Consider the following 20,014-nt stretch of genomic DNA (forward strand, 5'->3'; position numbering starts at 1 on the left):
GCAGGTGTTCAAATGCTAGCCCCCGTCCGGACGTCTGAACACTAGCCTTTCCCAATTTAATTACATGGTGTTCATACAAAGACCGGTTATGGCCCCACACCCAAACGGCTAGCACACTTATATAGTACAAGGGTCATAAGGACCACTCGGAGATCGAAAATTGCAACGAGATAGAGAAAACCAGCCTAGGCGAATTTGAATAGTGCCAGAACCTGCTACTTTCGTAGATTAGCCTCGCAAGAAACCTCAAAACACCTTCCAAGAAGGAGCCAGTCAGGGAGGCGCAACTAGTGTTGGAAGAGTCAGGGTTTGTAAAAGGAAAAATAGTATATTAGTTTTTTATCCATGATACCTCAATCGGTTGTGAATAGCTCATATAAATGTGTGTGAGTAGGCTAATTTCAGGTTCAAGCACCGGGAAAACTTATGCAATATCCAAATCCAATTGCCTAGTGTTCACACAAATATCGGTCACTATCACACACCCATAGAGCTAGCACACTCGGATAGTACGAGGGTTATACAAACCACTAGAGGATTGAAAATCACAGCGAGAGTGCGAGACAGAGAAAATTATATCTTGGGTTGATTTGAATAGTGCCAAAACCAACCTGGCGTAAGCTAGTTTCGACAGGTCAACCTCTATGAAGAACCTCAAAACGCCTTCCGAGAAGGAGCCAGTCATGCATGCACAACTAGGGTTGCTTTAGGTTGGCAAGGCCACCTAGAACGTCCACAAATTCCATCAGCATATATAAGGGTTGAAAGAGTTAGGGTTTGTAAAATGTAAAATAGTATATTATATTTTTTTATGGATTTGATACCTCAATCGAATATGAATATCTCATATGTATGTATGAGTTGGCCAAATTTAGGTGTAAACACCTGACAAATTTCGAGGCTCTTTACCAAATTGCTAACTGAATTTTCAAGTTGGAGGTGAAAATTTTAGGTGCGGCATGCGGATTGGTACTTTAGAGATGTATATCGTCGTGATTACGATTGGGATTAATCTGCAACATGGGTCCGTGGAAGTTATAGTAGTTGTTGAGGCTAGGGCATTGTTGACGTAGACAACCAAAATTGTCCAATTAAATTATTCGGTCATAAACACATTAGTTTGATTAATCAAGCTGGTATGTACATCATTAATATTATTTGACCGATACTGTTTCAGCCAAGTAATTGGCATGACGGCCAAGCAAATGAAAACAGACGGTTGATTTTGTGGGAACATATATGCAGTGGCAGCGGGGTTCTGTTGACGGTTCGGTTGGAAATTGAAGAGTCCAAGTGCAGCACGTTAACTCAGCCTATTATGTGCAGGAAAAGAGAAATCAAGAGCTTGCATGTATCCAAGGAAAACAAGGATATGCCTACTTACGTGACTACCCTGGCCGTACGCACGAGTTTAAGCTCATGTATTGACAATATTCGTTAAAGGAAACTTGCCGGCAACGGAGAACGTATACATGTCGGTTGCTGGAGGTCCGATATACCGTGTCCACGCGTATGCATGCGTGGTGCGTATTTGCAGCCGGCAAACAGGACCACGTATTTGCAGCCGGCAAACAGGAAAAAAGGATCGTTGAGATGAGTCCAGCTCCTACACGAGCTAAGAACCAAATCGGTCTCCCTTGCCATTTAGGAAATATTGTTTAATATATTTTGATTTTTATAGGAGAGACATGAAGTCAAGGTGCTCCTCGCGCGAAGATAAGGGAAACCAACAGAAGCTACAAGATTACGAAGGAAGGTGCACACGTCATAACCAAAGAGAATTCAAATGTCTGACTTTTAGAGATATGATGATGCACGGCCGATTATCATTTTTGGCCACGTATGGTTAGTTTGACCGCATGAAGAAAATTGAGTTTCCTAATGGGAAAGACAAGCCACCCTATACATACGGCCGATTGAGGGATCCAACATTTAATCATCAAAATACAACACACATCCTCTCTTGGCCCTATCTTTTTAAACCCCATACTGTTCATCACTTGATCCGACGATCAAGGATGGCGCCCTGGGCTTGCTGGCCGACCTAGCACAAATCGGCGACGTCCTTGCCCCGATGGGGTCCCTCCTGAGCAAGAGTTTCGGCGACTCCTTTGCTAGTTTGCCTGGAAACTAGCCGTTCTTCGTCATGTAAGTACGATTGGTTATTATCCTTTGGTGGTTTGCTCGTAAACCTCTCCGTTCCAGACCATGTAAGTGTGATAATCCTCGCTGCGTTTCTGGGTCCGTGACGACCCGAGCGATCTAGCCCCAATTTAACGTCGGCACAATGCTGTCATATGATGGCATCCTATTATATGGTGGCCGATGCCACTTGCTGTGTATAGACATAATAAGGTACCGAAAAGTCTAAACCGAGAGGCATCTAGATTGAGACCCACCCGAGGGCATCTAGATTCAAGACTCAAACGAGAGAGCTCACAGTGTCATCACGTTCGGGTTAAGGGTTCAGGTTTTTTTTTCAGGTAGTAGGGCCAGAGTTGGCTGACAGTGGGTGTGGACGAGACGACGGCAGCGGGAGCCGGACGGCCGGGCGGGGTGACCACGAGATGGGCATGGAGCGTCGTCGTGGCAGGGTCTAGGCCTCTCGGGGCAACAACGATCGATGACACCCATGGTTATAGCGAGTAGACCGTGGCGACAAATATATATGGCGCCATTGTATGTTTCTCTCCCGTCCAACATGATGCAGGTCAAGCTTTCGATGTCACTTATTTGAAGCTAAAGCTACTGAGTCTTTGCAGTGACATGATTCACGTACTGCTGAACGATAACACGCGGTGACGTGGATTGCATGCTGTACCGAAAACTATGAATAATCTAGATGTCAGCCTTTGCCGTGGGCGGATAGACTTTGCTATTTAGTTGAGGGAGACGTCGACCGCGTAGGTCGCATTGCCTTTGTTGACGGTTTGAAATTCAAATAGGAAGATAGTTCAAAAGTGAACTGGTCTTTATATAAGACCTTTCATCACGAAGACATACTGGGGGCACTGTTAACAAATGTCAAACACACATAAGACAATGGCTCTTTTGACGCTGTCATGCTGAGGTGATCTGCTGTGCTTCTCTTACGATGACTCCACAACCTGAAAGAGATTTTTTTTAACAACATGAAAGAGAATTGTTTGACATTACGATTGGATAATAAAAGTGTCGGTGTTTTTTACCGGCAGATATTTGGTTCTTGGAAAACCCCGCTTGGTGCAAAGATCAATCATAGTAGAGACAAGAGATTTTTACTGGTTCGGACCCTGGGAAGCAAGTAAAAGCCTTACGTCTAGTTGCTACTTCTTGTATTATGTATTCGGCGAGATTGCGAGTACAAGATGGCTATGCCTATGAGAGATTGGATTAATTATTACAATAGAGGGTATTGCTAACTATTTATATCCGAGGCCTACTTGCCCTGCAAGCAACGTAGTCGTGCCCTAGTCGAAGTCTTGGCGTGATCCTAAAATATCCTTCCTTGAATGGGCGACTTGTGAGCCTTCGGGTCTTCTTCGGTACGGATTCGGTAGCCAACATATCCGGTATAGTCGGGATTTCTAGGAGTATGGCGTCGTCAGTAGCCCCCGAGCTTGTCTGCCAATCGGGACTCGACAACTTTCCCGTACTCGGGCCTTCCGAAGGTGTTCAGAGTTGGGCTTTGTTGAAGAGGTCCGAACTCACACCCGTGATCGGGAGGTGGGTCAGGTAGAAGTTGTAGAGTCTCGTAGTTGGGTGACGAGCTGTTGAATAAAAAATGTCATACCCTGGAGTCATCTTGTCTACGTAACTTATCGCTCGCTTGTATTCGGAACCTTTTAAGTCGGGTGGTTTGCACTCGGTTCTTGGGGAACTCCAAGTAACCACTCTCGAGCGGAGACCTGAACATCGAAAGTCAGAAAGTTGTGCTGTTGAGAGATGAGCTTGTTTGAATAGTGCCATCCCCAGGTAGTCTTGTAATATGCCTCGGAATCCTTTAAGATCGGGCATTTGGTAGTCACCGAGACTTATGTAATTAAAATTCAGTCTTGGGAAACTTTGTGATCGGGCACCTTTATCGGATGCTCGCAATCTAGTACTCTGTGTTTGAGAAAAATTATCCTTGGAATTTCTCACGATAGGGCACCTCGCAATTAGGTACTTTGCGACCGAATATTCACTACTAGAGAACAGACTTTAGAACGATGTCCCAATTTGGCATTAGCCCAACGGTCGTCCGTGGGGCAGGGATCTTTAGTCCCGGCTGGTATTACCAACCGGGACTACCCGGTTGGTAATACCAGCCGAGACTAAAGCTTTTAGTCCCGGTTTGGGTGATGCCCCGGGAATAAAGATTAATCTTTAGTCCCGGTTTGGCCCCCTAACCGGGACTAATTATCTCGGCCTATAGACCAGCTCATTTCTTTCTCCCGAGCCCGAGCCATTCCATTCAAACTCACTGTCTCTGTTCTTCAGCTTGCTGTTGTTCTTGCTCTCTCCCCCTCCATTGGTGTTGCTCTTCGATTTTGGAGGTAACAAACTTAATCCTCTTATGTTTTATTAGTAGCTTATCTCATTTTGCGATGTAGATGCATGTGTAACTTTATATGTTGGACTTTATTATGATTTTAAGTCATTTTAACTCAAAATCACATGATGATTTGCATATATGTTTGGATAAACAAAAGTTAAATTAGTTCATCAAAATCACTTGATAGTTTAGTATTACTAGTATATGTAGTACATTTCATGGTTTAGTTAGATAAATAAATATTTTTATTTTTTTAATATATTACTTTAGAAATGAGAAATTTACAATAGTTTGCAAAAATAAGTATAGAAAGTAACTTGATATGGTGGATTTGATTATGATTTCTATGTCATTTTTAGCTCAAAATCACATGATGATTTACAATAGTAAAATCACTTGATAGTTTGGTATTTTAATATTATACATAGTACATATTTCATGGTTTAGTTAGATAAATAAATAATTTTAGTTTTGTTTAAATATATTATTTTAGAAAATGTGAAATTTACACTAGTTTGCAAAAATAAGTATAGAAAGTAGATGACAATTGGTACCGGATCCTCGGCCTCTCGTTCGGTTGCGAAACGACTGAGGCCAGAACTCCCTCTCATTATCTGCGGCAAGTGTAAGCAGAGATTGTGATGGAGTACCGAGTCAAGAGACAGGGACCCAACAAGGGTCGTGTTTTCTACAAGTGCCCGGATCGCGATGTGAGTTTCTTACGCATTTGATTATTATGGCTAATTGACCTGCTTTTTTTTGAATATTTTTGACTAAATATTTTTTGGCTTTAATTTCAGTGGGAGGGCAATGGATGTGATGGTTGGTACTAGGAGGAAGATTATGCTACATACGTGCAGAATTTGGGTGCGCTTGAGGTAGCGGCTGCTGATGATGAGGCAGTGAGCCAGCAGGAGAAGCTTATTGATATTCAACAGACGAATGATTAGTCTATTTTAGTTATGTACGGTCACGAAATAATTATGTTACTGAAGTGCATTGTAGTTTTAGTTTGTTTAGTGATAGTTGAGATTGCTTACGTTGTAGCCAGGCTTAGTTAATTAATCAACCGTGTGTGTGTCATCTATGTTGTGTAATAAAATACTTAATTATGTTCAAGGTTTTCATAATTTGTCGTATAATACAGATTATGTCACGCCATTGGATGTACAATGCCGATCGTTGCTCCCAAGACTTTATTGAGGGTGTGCACTATTTCTTAGGTGTGGCCGAGGCAAATAAGCGGGATGGTTTCATGTGCTGTCCATGTGCCCTATGTAAGAAATTAAAGGAATATTCAAGCTCAATGAGTATTCATTCACATTTGCTTAAGTCAGGTTTCATGTCAAACTATATATGTTGGACTAAGCATGAAGAAAGCGGGGTCATGATGGAAGAAGGTGAAGGAAAAGATTTAGACATTGATGACATTATTGCTCAGTATGATGCCTTTGATGATACTACAATGGGGGGGAGATGAAGAAGAGGTAGCGGCAGAAGATGATCTCGGTGATGCTCTTGACGATGCCATTCGTGATGCACAACAAGAATGCGAAAGTGAAAAAGAGAAAGTTAAGTTCGAGCGCATGCTTGAGGATCATAGGAAGTTGCTATACCCAACGGTCGAAGAGGGGTAAAAAAAGCTAGGTACAACACTAGAATTGGTACAGTGGAAGGCAAAGAATGGTGTATCCGACAAGGCATTTGGGAATTTATTGAACCTCATAAAGAAGATGCTTCTGAAGCCAAATGAATTGCCCACCACTACGTACGAAGCAAAAAAGGTTGTCTGCCCTTTGGGATTAAAAATCCAGAAGATACATACATGTCCTAATGACTGCATCCTCTACCATGGCAATGAATACGAGAATTTGGATGAATGCCCGGTATGTAAAGCATCACGGTATAAGATCAGGCGCGATGATCCTGGTGACATCGAGGGTGAACAACGTCCTAGAAAGAAAATCCCTGCCAAGGTTATGTGGTATGCTCCTATAATACCATGCTTAAAACGTTTGTTCAGAAATAAAGACCATGCAAAGTTGTTGCGGTGGCATAAAAAAGACCTTAAGGTAGACAATATGCTGAGACACCTAGCTGATGGGTCCCAGTGGAGAGCGATAGATAGGGAATTTTTAGAGTTTGCAAATGAGGCTAGAAACTTAAGGTTCGCCTTAAGTACAGATGGTATGAATCCTTTTGGGGAGCAGAGCACTAGTCATAGCACTTGGCCAGTTACTCTATGTATCTACAACCTTCCTCCATGGTTATGCATGAAGCGGAAGTTCATTATGATGCCGATCCTCATCTAAGGTCCGAGGCAACCTGGCAACGACATTGATGTCTATCTGAAGCCATTAATTGAAGAACTTCTAGTTTTATGGAACAAACCAGGTGTACGCGTCTGGGATGAGTACAAACAAGAACACTTTGATCTACAAGAAATGTTGTTCGTAACAATCAATGATTGTCCTGCTTTAAGTAATCTTTTAGGTCAGACAAACAAAGGATATAATGCATGCACACATTGTTTTGATGACCTTGACAGTATATATTTGAAAAGATGTCAAAAGGTCATGTACCTTGGCCATCGTCGATTCCTTCCTTTGAATCACCAAGTAAGAAAGAAAGGGAAGCATTTTAAAGGTAAACCAGACCACCGGAAGAAGCCTCATAACCGAACCGGAGAAGATGTACTCGCAATGGTCAAGGATGTGAAAGTAGTATTTGGAAAGGGACAAGGCAGCGAATCTGTTCCCAAAGATGCTAAGGGACATGCACCCATGTGGAAGAAGTCCATCTTTTGGGAGCTACCCTATTGGCAAGTCCTAGAGGTCCGCAACGCAATCGACGTGATGCACCTGACAAAGAATCTTTGTGTAAACCAGTTAGGATTCATGGGTGTGTACGGAAAGCCAAAGGATTCACTTGAAGCACGCCAGGACTTGCAGGGCATGAAAGAATGAGACAACCTTCATCCAGAGAAGACAGATGATGGACGTCATTACTTAAGTCCTGCTAGCTACACGCTTAGCAAAGAAGAGATGGACAGCATGTTCGAATGTCTAAGCAGCATCAAGGTCCCATCGGGATTCTCCTCCAATATAAAGGGTATAATAAATGTGCCAGAGAAGAAATTCCTAAACTTAAAGTCCCACGACTGCCACGTGCTTATGACGTAATTGCTTCCAGTTGCTTTAAGAGAAATTCTACCTCCACATGTACGTCTAGCCACCGTGAAGCTATGTGCATTCCTCAATGCAATTTCTTAGAAGGCAATCAATCCAGTGAAACTAGCTACTCTACAGAATAATGTGGTTCAATGTCTTGTCAGCTTTGAGTTGGTGTTCCCTCCATCCTTCTTTAATATCATGACACACCTCGTAGTTCATTTGGTGAAGGAGATTAGTATTCTTGGACCTGTGTTCTTACATAACATGTTCCCCTTCGAGAGGTTTATGGGAGTCTTGAAGAAATATGTGAAAGTCCGTTCTAAGCCTGAAGGAAGCATCGCCTAGGGCTATGGAACAGAGGAGATCATTGAGTTCTGTGTTGACTTTATTCCTGACCTTGCCCCGATTGGCGTTCCTAAATCACAACACGAGGGGAGACTCAATGGTAAAAGAACTTTAGGGAAGAAAACATATATTGGCATGGAAGACGATTATTTCAATAAAGCACACTACACAGTTCTTCAGAACTCATCATTGGTGCATCCATACATTGAGATACATAAGGAGTTCTTATGATCCAAGTTTCCAAGGAAGACTGAAGCTTAGATTAGGCGTCAGCACATAGAAAGTTTCAGTGGTTGGTTGCGAAAAGAATATCAAGGCGATGACAATATTGATGAGCAACTGTATTTGTTGGCTAGGCAACTATCGTGGCATATCCTCACGTACCAAGGGTACAAGATAAATAGGAATACATTTTACATAGTTGTCCAAGATAAAAGGAGCACCAATCAAAATAGTAGTGTTTGCATAGATGGCACAGATCCAAATGGGAATATACAAACATATTATGGCCGCATAGAAGAGATATGGGAACTAGACTACGCACCTAATTTTAAAGTCCCTTTGTTCCGGTGCCAATGGGTGAAGCTGACTGGAAGAGGGGTAATAGTCGACAAAGAGTATGTAATGACAACAGTGGACCTCAACAATATTGGGTACAAAGATGAACCATTCGTCTTTGCTGCTGATGTGAGTCAGATGTTCTATGTGAAAGACATGTCTACAAAATCAAAGAGAGGAAAAAACGAAGACATCAACTCAATGATCAATGAGCCAAAGCGCCGCATAGTTCTTTCTAGGAAAATAATTATAGTGGGAATTGAAGATAAGTCAGACATGTCAGAAGATTATGAAAGAAATGTCCGAATTTCACCCTTCATAGTGAAGAAAGATCCAAGCATCATGTTAAAGGATGAAGACACTCCATGGTTACGACAAGATCATAACCAAGGGTCATACGTCAAGAAGAAATTCACTGTTGTGCCCGCATGATAAAACGATGCATGTTTAATATATTATGTTTTAGAGACAGATATTATGTAATATGTTATGACTTCACATTGTAATATGTTTAATATATGTTTCAAATTTCACAAGTGTGTGGTATAGTTTTAGAAAGTCTATATGAGATTCAAGAATTTATGACTAGTGTTTGATAAAACTTTCTCAAATGTAAAAATGAGCTATGTAACAATTGTAGATCTTGCTGAGATGATCAAACTTGGTATTCAGAGTTTTTTCATCTGAGGTCATTTAGTGTCTCATTTGAGCAAGTTTGACCAAGTCAAATTTGGTCAATAGAAAAAACAATACTTTGACTCTAGTATTATTAACTCTAAATGACTTCAAATTGAAAAGTTTTGAATACCAAGTTTGTTAAACTCATCAAGATCTACAATTGTTGTTTTGGCCAACTTTCCATTTGAGAAAGTTTGGATGGTTCAAATTTGTGATTTTTAAATTTCGAAGCCTACAAACTAGTTTTCGGAACCCTAGATTGTCTCAAATTGAAAAGTTTTGAATACCAAGTTTGTTCAGCTCATCAAGATCTACAATCCTTATATAAGCCATTTTTCATTTGAAAAAGTTGGAACAAAATGTAGTTCAAATTTCACAAGTGTGTGACATAGTTTTAGAAAGTCTATATGAGATTCAAGAATTTGTGACTAGTGTTTGATAAAACTTTCTCAAATGGGAAAATGAGCTATGTAACAATTGTAGATCTTGCTGAGATGATCAAACTTGGTATTCAGAGATTTTTCATCTGAGGTCATTTAGTGTCTCATTTGAGCAAGTTTGACCAAGTCAAATTCGGTCAAATGAAAAAACAACACTTTGGACTCTAGTATTATGAACTCTAAATGACTTCAAATTGAAAAGTTTTGAATACCAAGTTTGTTAAACTCATCAAGATCTACAAATTGTTGTTTTGGTCAACTTTCCATTTGAGATAGTTTGGACAGTTCAAATTTGTGATTTTTAAATTTCAACGCCTACAAACTAGTTTTTGGAACCCTAGATTGTCCTCAAATTGAAAAGTTTTGAATACCAAGTTTGTTAAGCTCATCAAGATATACAATTGTTGTTTTGGTCAACTTTCCATTTGAGAAAGTTTAGATGGTTTAAAATTTGTGATTTTTAAATTTCGACACATACAAACTACTTTTTGGAACCCTAGATTGTCTCAAATTGAAAAGTTTTGAATATTAAGTTTGTTCAACTCATCAAGATCTACAATCCGTATATAGGTCATTTTTTCATTTGAAAAAGTTATAGAACAAAAATACTACATTTTCTTTATTTTTATAGGTTCAACAAAAATTTCCTGTCATTTTGGTCAAAAACCGAGAAAAAATTGAAACATTGACATTACAATAATGTGATAATAAATTTCCTATCGAATAATATTAGTTTTATTAATTTTAAGTTACAAATATATTTTTGTATTAACAAAATACTTAGTATTAGTAACATTTATATTCTATATTCATAAAAGAAATTAAAAACTTTAGGTTACAAAATTTTCCTATTTACAATAAATAATTAGTTAATCAATAGTATTTTTTAAAATAAATATTGCAAAGTATTGAAGTGGTTATAGAATTAATTGATTAACCTAGTATTAAATAAGGAGAACAAAATCAAAATCCCAGGCCTTTTCAATTACTCTGGTGAGCTGTCAAAATTTCAGGCCTTCAGTCCCGGCCCAGGCCAGGAACCGGGACTAAAGGGTGGGCGGAATTGCCCACCTAAAAATAACTTTAGTCCCAGCTGGTAACACCAACCGGGACTAAAGCTCCTTTAGTCCCGACTGGTAAGCCGAGCCGGGACTAAAGGGTTGGACTTTTAGTCCCGGTTTGGCTTACCAGCCGGGACTAAAGGAGTTTTAGTCCCGGTTGGTGTTACCAGCCAAGACTAAAGGGTCCCGGCCTATATATATCGAACGGTTCCTGTTTTGTTCATCTTCTACTTTTTGATCTACACGTCGATCTCGTCTCTGCCACGCCCGGTCGTCGAGCTCGTCTCTGCCGCGCCGCCGTCGTCGTCTACCCCCACCCGGCCTCGTCGTCGAGCCCGCCTGGCGGCCGTCGAGCTCGTCTCCGCCGTATGTCGTCCTCGCGCGAGGTGCTCAGCTCGGCCCCGTGGCCGGCCAGCATGCCCTGCCCAGCCCGCCATCCGCCCCAGCTAGCCTGCTAGCTAGCTGCTCTCGGCCATATTTTTTTACAAAGTTTCTAGTTTTTTAGATTGTTTTTTATATATATGTTAGATTAAAATGTATGTTAAATTTAATTACTAGTTTATTTAGATAGTTTTTAAGATAGTTTTTTAATATATATGTTAGATTAAAATGTATTAAAATTTAATTAGTAGTTTATTCTTAGTTTTTTAGTTAGTTTTTTAGATAGTTTTTGATATATGTTAATTAGATTTAAATGTATTAAAATTTATTAGTACTTTATTTAGATAGTTTTTTATTATAGTTTTTGATATATTTAGTAATTATTATTCTATCTCTCTATATATGTGTTAGATTTAATTTTGATTTAGTAATTCTATCTATGTATATATATTATGTTTAATTAGATTTAGTAATTAATTCTATCTAGATATATGTGTGTTATTTTATTTAATTGGATTTAGTAATTATATTCTATCTCTCTCTATATATGTTAGATTTAATTTTGTTTTAGTAATTGACACATGCATATTTTATTAGTAATTCTATCTCTATATCACATGCATATTTTATTTTAGTAATTCTATCTATATATCACTTGGATATTTTATTAGTAATTCTATCTATATCACATGCATATCTAGAGAGAGATTCTATATGTATACATATGTACTTAATTATTTCTATGTGTATATATACATGTACTTATTTCCATGTGTTGAGAGAGAGAGAGAGAAAATTGTATCTAGAGAGACATTCTATGTGTTATCACTATGCATATCTAGAGACATATACATATGCACTTATTTCTATATGTTGAGAGAGAGAGAAAAATTGTATCATTCTATGTGTATATATATATGTACTTATTTCCATGTTTTTGGATCGAAAGTGTTTTTGATTCGATTCCAAAGCCTATACCTTATTATTGTTTATCCTTATGAAATATTATGTGTTATTATATTTAATTGGATTTAGTAATTCTATATGTGTTATCACATGTACTTATAGTTATGTGCCATAGTAATTCTATCTATGTGTTATCTTGAAGATACAAATGGCTGCTCCGGATGATAACTTGAATGATGACATAATAGCGGATATTATCAACTGCCTGCACCAATGCGGATGTAGATGACACGAGTCAGTACTTTGCTGATTATGAGGATATCCTGAATATCCCGGTGGTTGAAGATCAACAAATTATCAGCGTAAGAAAATACTAGCGAGGTATATTCGATTATCTATCATCTCTTATAGATGCATGCATACTGTATATTTGTTGTTAATCGTTGTGTTTCTACTCATGTAGCCTGGTCTCTGGATCTACATCAACCACCGGCAAGAGTAGGAAAGTCCGAGGGCCAAAAAAGCCATTAGAGGGCCAGTTTCATAATATCAGAATTCGACACCGACACCAGCAAACCATTGGGACCACATGCTCAGACATATGTCAATCAATGTGGGTTTATTGTAAGGGATAGGATCCCAGTTAGTGCTCATGAATGGAAGCAGAAGATATCCGCTCCTAATGTTAGTTTTGTATCTGATCGTGACAAGAACCTAGCTTGGAGAGATATCACTCAGCATTTCACATTACAAGCAGATGATGCTTTGAAGGAGCTAGTGAGGGATTGGACAATGAAGAAGATGGCAACATTATTCCAGAGTTGGAAGAAGACATTGTATAAAAAGTTTATCTTGAAGAATGATATGCCGAATTTCAATGCTAAGGCATTTGTCAAGTTGGAGTCCCATTGGGATGACTTCGTACAATACAAGACATCTCAAGAGAGTGAGGAACATGTGATGAGGAATCAGCAGAATGCCTGACAGAAGTAATACCATCATCGCATGGGATCAGATGGTTATAGGAGTGCTATTCCCAAGTGGCAGAACCTAGAAGCAGAGATTACTGCCAAGGGAATCATACCTGAAACAATAGAGAAGAACCTGGCCTCAATGCGCGAAGAATTGGTTCTACGCTCATGGGGGAAGCCTAGACCCTAGACACTAGCAAGCTAATTTTCGGCCAAAAATTGAGAGAGCAACACAGAGACTAGCTCGTGCTAGGGAAGAAGCTGATAGTAGTGTTTTCAAGCCCAACAGAGAGAAGGATGAATTGACATATGCCCTAGAGAATCCCGAACACAGGTGGTCGAACAAGAGGCTATGGAGCGGTTCTGTGGCTACAACCATTCCCAGCAGACAAGGATACCTACAGAAGCCGCCAGAGAAAGAAGGACGAGGAGGCAGACCGAATCCGTGTATTAGAGCAATTTGTTAATGAGTCACGACAAGCATTGCTTGAATCATGTGAACAAGAAAAATCTCTTGAGGCAAGAATGCAGGAGGAGATCAAGAGGCAAGTGCAGCTAGAAATGAGTCAAATGCAATCGCAATCAATGTCGGGAGTCACCATTAGCCCCATTGGTCAGATGAAAAGCAGTTGTGCTTCCACAGAGCTGCCAGTTATTCAAGATGATGCTAGGTTGTGCTTTCCTATTGATGACATTACCGAGCCTCTAACAACATGTGAGCTGCACATTCTAGATGGTAATAATGTATCAATCATGGTGGCTGTCGGGGTTGTATCTCCAATAGACCGAACGAAGACACTAAGAATCTATGGGTCAGTTATTCAACCTGGATATGCTAGCGTCTCGATCGATGGAGTGCTCAAAGGTTACAGCAATGTTCCTCTTGACATTAAAGGCGGTGATGGGGAGAAGACACTAGGAGAAACAGAGAAGACATTTATTCAATGGCACAAACGCTTCATCATCATTCCTGAGGCACCACTGCTTCCCCTACCTCACCCTAGGTATGAATGAAAGTGAATGAAATATTATTTTCCATTAATTTTATATTGGCTCCAAAAATAATTGACTCACAACTTGTTTTTGTAGCAGGGTCTCTCCCTAGCCTAGCCCAATCATTCATTCCCCATCTCATCACAGCGTCATGGGGGCAAGATGACTTCATCCCCACGGCGATCTCCAACTCCTACACTGGCCCCATCGCCTCCACAATGATCTCCAACTCCTACACTGGCCCCACCGCCTCCACAACGATCTCCAACGCCTCCACGCCGGTCTCCAACACCGGCCTCATCGCCTCCACGTTGGTCTCCAACACCGCCCCCACCCCCCTCCACAGCGACACACTACAGAGACGTCTAAGGTCCCGGCGGCAAAGAAGACCCCGAAAAAAAGAGTTATTTCTCAAGAAATACTTCCTGAAAAGACTGATGAGCAAATAACAGCTGAAGAAGACAAAAAAGTGAAAGATTTTTTATAGATATCCAAAAGCAGAGACAAGCGAAGCTTAAGAAGAAGCCGTACTTTTACATACCACAAGATCTGCTGAGGCAGAAGGTCAAATCTCACAAGAAAAAGATGCTTAAACTTCATAAGCCTCCGCCACTATCAGACTATGACCGCTCCCTCGTGAAGTCACATGATGCAAATAAGAAAAGGAAAAGAGCATCAGGGAAGGATGTCCCACAGCTCGGACAACAGAAGCAACCAATGCAAAATCTTGTTGTTGCTAATGAATATGGTTCCAACATAGAAGTCTATTCGACCAGACAACTCTAGGAGAAGTGTCGGTTCAAGACCTTAATGCTTTTTTTTGAACTAACTGGTTTAACCTTGGATCAATTGACGGGCAAAGCTCTAATCTAGAACCTAGAAGTTGATACCTGAAGACTTATAAATTTGGCAAAAGTCTGTACAACCCTGCGTCTCTAAATGAATTAGGTACGCAAATGTACTTGCTCAACAAGTGGTACATGCAAGCGTGTGGCAGGAGTGAGGAGTGGATCTTTGTCAGATTTAGAGACCATCATTACTTCCGTGGCGATGACATCTTACATATTAGTTTCAAAGAATTGCATCAACTATACCACATAGACGCTCTGGACAAATCAATCATTAGCTGCTTTTGTTTATAAGTGATTCTTACTTTTATTTAATAAACTCACTTCCATGCGTACATGTATATAATTATCCTCACATGTAACTTATATTTATATAAAGATTCCAGATGTCAGAGCTCCAAAGAATACAAGACACCAGTGTTGGCTTCATTGATCCTTATATCGTATTCAAAACCGATATTATTGTCAAGGAGCAGTGGGTATCTAAAGCACAGAAGAATATCATGAGGTTCTTCGTGAAGCAGCACGACAAGACAACAATACTTTTTCCGTACAACTTTGAGTAAGTGTTAATAATAATGTAGTCTACACATTTTATGTAATATCAATACAACTTATATGCATGTACGTGTGTGTATAAATCAATGTAGGTTTCACTGGATACTCATTGTCATTGAGTTAAACTCAAGTCGGTTAGTAATCTTGGACTCGTTGAGAAAAGAGCGGGCACTATATCAAGATATGATAGACATTATCCAGAGGGTAATTTTGATCTCTCGCGCACAACTATTATTGAATAGACTTTGCCATAATTTATTAACGATCGTACATTATTGGTCGCACAGGGTTTGAAAAGAGTTTATTCGGCAACACCGTAAGGAATTGCAAGGCACCACTTAATGTAGTTGAAATACCAGTAAATTGTACTATATATACTTTCCCACGTGTTTAATTACTATATCGTACTTCAATTTATGTGTAAGATGATGAGAATAATCTTCTTCTCGTACAGTGGTGTTTGCGGCAACAATTAGGTAATAACTTGTGTGGATACTAAGTTTGTAAATTTATCACTGCACACATAAGAAAAACTCCTGAAGATGTCCTCAGAGTACGTATATATCAATTTTTTATTTATTTTTAAATGAATATATATATATGTGTGTATTAATACTTTTCCTTTTATTTCAAATGTAAGACTGAATGGTTGAAACAAAGGGTCATGCAAAAAGACCATCTGAGTTCAAGAGTCAATAGCAGGATTTTTTCTAGAAAAAGTGCTAAATCCCAACGGCGAGTTCTACTTTGATCCTAAGGAATAAATGATGTAAATTAAATGTTTATTGATATCGTTATTTTCGAGAACAAGATTATGAAAGTGTTGTATATATACATATATATCTATAGTATATATAGTTTCATACTTTATTCGAATATAATAATGCTCGAGATGAGAATTAGATGTAATTATATGCGTGCGTGTATTTATATTAGCCGCGTAGAATACGTACATAAAAACATATTATAAATTAAACAAATATGTGTAACTGAACTGAAAATAAATTAAACAAAAAAAAGAAAAAGAAAAGGAACCTTTAGTCCCGGTTGGGGTTACCAACCGAGACTAAAGGGTGCGGCCACGTTTGCTCAGCCTGAGGGCCTTTAGTCCCGGTTGGTAACACCAACCGGGACTAAAGGTCCCTCTTTAGTCCTGGCTCGATGACCCGGGACAGAAGGTTCCACCTTTAGTTCTGGGATCGTTGTCCCGGCGCGGTAACCGGGACTAAAGGCCGTTACCGCCTAGGACAACAAGGCCATCCTATAGTAGTGATTTTTTGGTCAGGAGCTGATCGTCAGCCCTGAGGTTTTGTTCTAGCAGCAGTAATGGCCAAGCCCCCGAACGTAGTCGAGGTGATGCCGACTAAGCCAAAACAGTGGCTGAGTTGGAGTCGACAAGCTGTAGGCCTCCTAGGATCCGTGCAGGGGCGGATCCAGGGCCCGGGCTGCAGCCTGGGGTGAGTCTATGTAGCCCCTGTAACATATGTGGTGTTTAGCCTAAAAAACTATGATCTTAATTAGACAAAAGGAGGCCTAGGAAGCAAGATTAGACTGTTTTGAACGTGAATCAGCAGCTCAGCCCAGAGCGCAGCCCCGTTCTGGATACTTCAGTCCCGGGTAAATAGTTAGTTCCTTGAAACCAGCATACTTGATAAATAGCTCGATTTGCTTTAGTCCAACAACTTTTGGTTATATGATGTGAGTATTGTAGTAGCCCCCCGACTCTCTATTCGGGTTAGCAGGTAACCGAGTAGAGAGTAGAGCAAGGGATTGCAAGAAGGAAAAGTTGAAAAGTCGAAAAAACTTATCTGACACATAAGAGCGTGACATGCACGATCCAATTAACAGTAATAGGTAATCTATAAAATAATAAATTAACCACAAATATAATGATTAGAGCTGCATGAACGACTAGAGAGCGTCGTGATTCTGTAGCCCTCAGCCATCGTATTCGGGCTAACATGTTTTGGGGAGCCCCCGAGCATTGCGCTCATACGTGAAAGCTATAGTTAGCTTGTATGGTGGCTTGGTTTCTAGGCGGGAGTGGCTGCTACATGCATCCACATGTTCATGCAAGGTTCTTCCATAGCTTGATTAACTTGCATGCTGCTGTAAACCATGCGACTGCCTTTATTTGCCATTTGCTGATATCCAGTATATCAAACTTGAGTTTGACGTCGGAAGGTCATTTTGTTTATTCAACTTCGAGCACGCCCGAGTGCTGGACTCCATACGAGCAGCTCCGTTGGAAAGCATTGTATTGAGGTTTGGTGAAAATAAAAAGAGTACTTTGTGACTTATTGTTTTGCGGTACTTTGATCACTTGAGATCGAACATTCTGACAAACGCAATGGGCCCCGTGTGATTGTACTTCGGAAAATATTAACGACTTCCTTGATCATTTGAGGTCAAGCACTCCATCAAGCGCAATAGACCCTCGCATGATGGGCACTTCGAAATTAATGAGTACTTCGATCACTTGAGGTGAAGAACTCCGTCAAGTCTTCGGACCCTTGCATGATTGTGTACTTCGATGATATTAACGAGTATCTCGATCACTTGAGGTCAAGCACTCCGTCGAGCACAACGGACCCTCGAGTGATGGTACTTCATAACGTACTTTGGACTCGTTTGAGATCAAACACTCCATCGAGCACAAGGGACTCTCTTACGATCAAGACAAGTAGTAATAAACTGAGTACCTTGGACCAACTTGAGATCAAATACCCCGTCGAGCACTTCAGACTCTCTTGTGGTTAGGCACTTCGTATACATTCACATGTCTAGATGGTTTGGACTACTAGGTGGTCGTTATCGAGTTGACTTATCTCTTTTCTCCTTGATGTTGTTTTTCCTTGGTGTTACGCACTTTGTCCACTTAAGTGTAGCCTCCGTGCGTAGGACACTAGCCATATGATGATGTGACCCGTACAATATTGGGTTATGGCGTTAGTTGTTGTTGCTAACAAAACTTTACACATAGACATATCATGCACGTACTTAAATCGCAGAGAAAAAGGTGGGCATACACCAGAGTGCGATTATTATGTGTAGTAGCCCCTGACTTTCTGCTAAGTTGGAGGCCAACTTAGTAGAAAGTAAGAGCAAAAGATAACATAATAAAAATAATTATGAAAACGACTTAGCTGACCCAACGGAATGATGATGCCGTTGTTGTAGAGTGCTGCCACGGCGAGGGATGGCGGGAGGCCAAGAGCCGTGATGAGAGTTTGATCGTGACCGTGTCGAGGATACCTGTCGACGTTGCTCGAGTAGTACTTATCGATGTCATTGTCAGAAGCGGGATGGCTAGCCCGAAGTAGTCCGTCGATGGTGCGCCTGAGTAGTCGTTGCCAGTGATACTGTCACCGTACACCCGCGTTCGACGACATAGATGACGAATCTACGAAGCACGGTGTGCTAATGACAGAGGCCACCCGAAACGACGAATCGAGAGTCAAAACATAATGATGACCAAACAACGCAGGACATCGACGAGGGCTGCCTCGAGACGACGATGATGAGGGTTGTCGCCGGCTCCTGTAAATAGTAGTTACGTGGACACATGCAGATATCGAGAGATATACATGTATTATAGAATTTTTAATTAAAATAAAGAACATGACTTAGTTTGATCGACGCCGAGTGAAGTAGTCATCCTGTCACGATATCCGAGTAGGTGGATGTTGCTCAGACAGCTAGCTCGCTTGCGGCTCGCATGACATGACGGCTCGCTTGTGGCTCGAACCGCTCGATAGAGACCCAACGGCTTGCTTGCGGCTCAGGCAGCTCGCTTGAGACTCAACGGCACACTTATGGCTCAGGCGGCTCGCTTGATGGCTCGCCAGAGACTCAGCGGCTCGCTTCTCGGCTTGGACAGCTCGCGTACTGATCTTGCGTTGGAGCCGGGACAAAGACGTACTCCTAGATGAATTCCAGTCGGACATGGATGAGTACGAACAAGTCCCGACGTCTTGATTATCTTCAGCTGGCTTGCATGTCGACGACGGAAGTTACCCGATCAAACCTTGCACATACGTATATGCACTATCTTGATTACTCTATTTAGCCTGCATGGTTGCCGTCGCTGGTGGCGTCTTCCGATCAGGCCGGGAGGCGAGCCTTCCCTTGCTGACAGCAAAAGAATCGAGTTATCCTGACGCCGAGCCCGATCGATCGGGTTGCGAGTGCCGGGGTCGCCACTTCGAGTGGGGTCATGCATCGTCGGGGTTGATGAGATGTCGTGTTGGTGCCGAACTCTGATTACTAGCAGGTACCCCGGCCGGAATTGTAGCACATCATATGACTATACATGGAGAAAAAAGAGTAGTAACATTAGTTACAGATGGTTTGAGTATGTGAGCCTTTCGTACGATAGTGTTAGCATAGTACATGGCTGTTTCAGCAGGATAGTGTTAGCATTGCAAAAGGGGTAATGTCGCAGAGAGCCTGTCTAGTTGCTACATGAGGATACCGGATACTATGGAGTAAACCTGAAATAGTAAGAGCAACTCCAGCCCAGCATGCAAACTGGGCCCCTATTTTTTTCATTTGCATGTAAAATAGGGACCCAAATTTGCTTCCAA

Source organism: Miscanthus floridulus, chromosome 7, assembly GCF_019320115.1.
Source record: "Miscanthus floridulus cultivar M001 chromosome 7, ASM1932011v1, whole genome shotgun sequence".
Lineage (NCBI taxonomy): Eukaryota > Viridiplantae > Streptophyta > Magnoliopsida > Poales > Poaceae > Miscanthus > Miscanthus floridulus.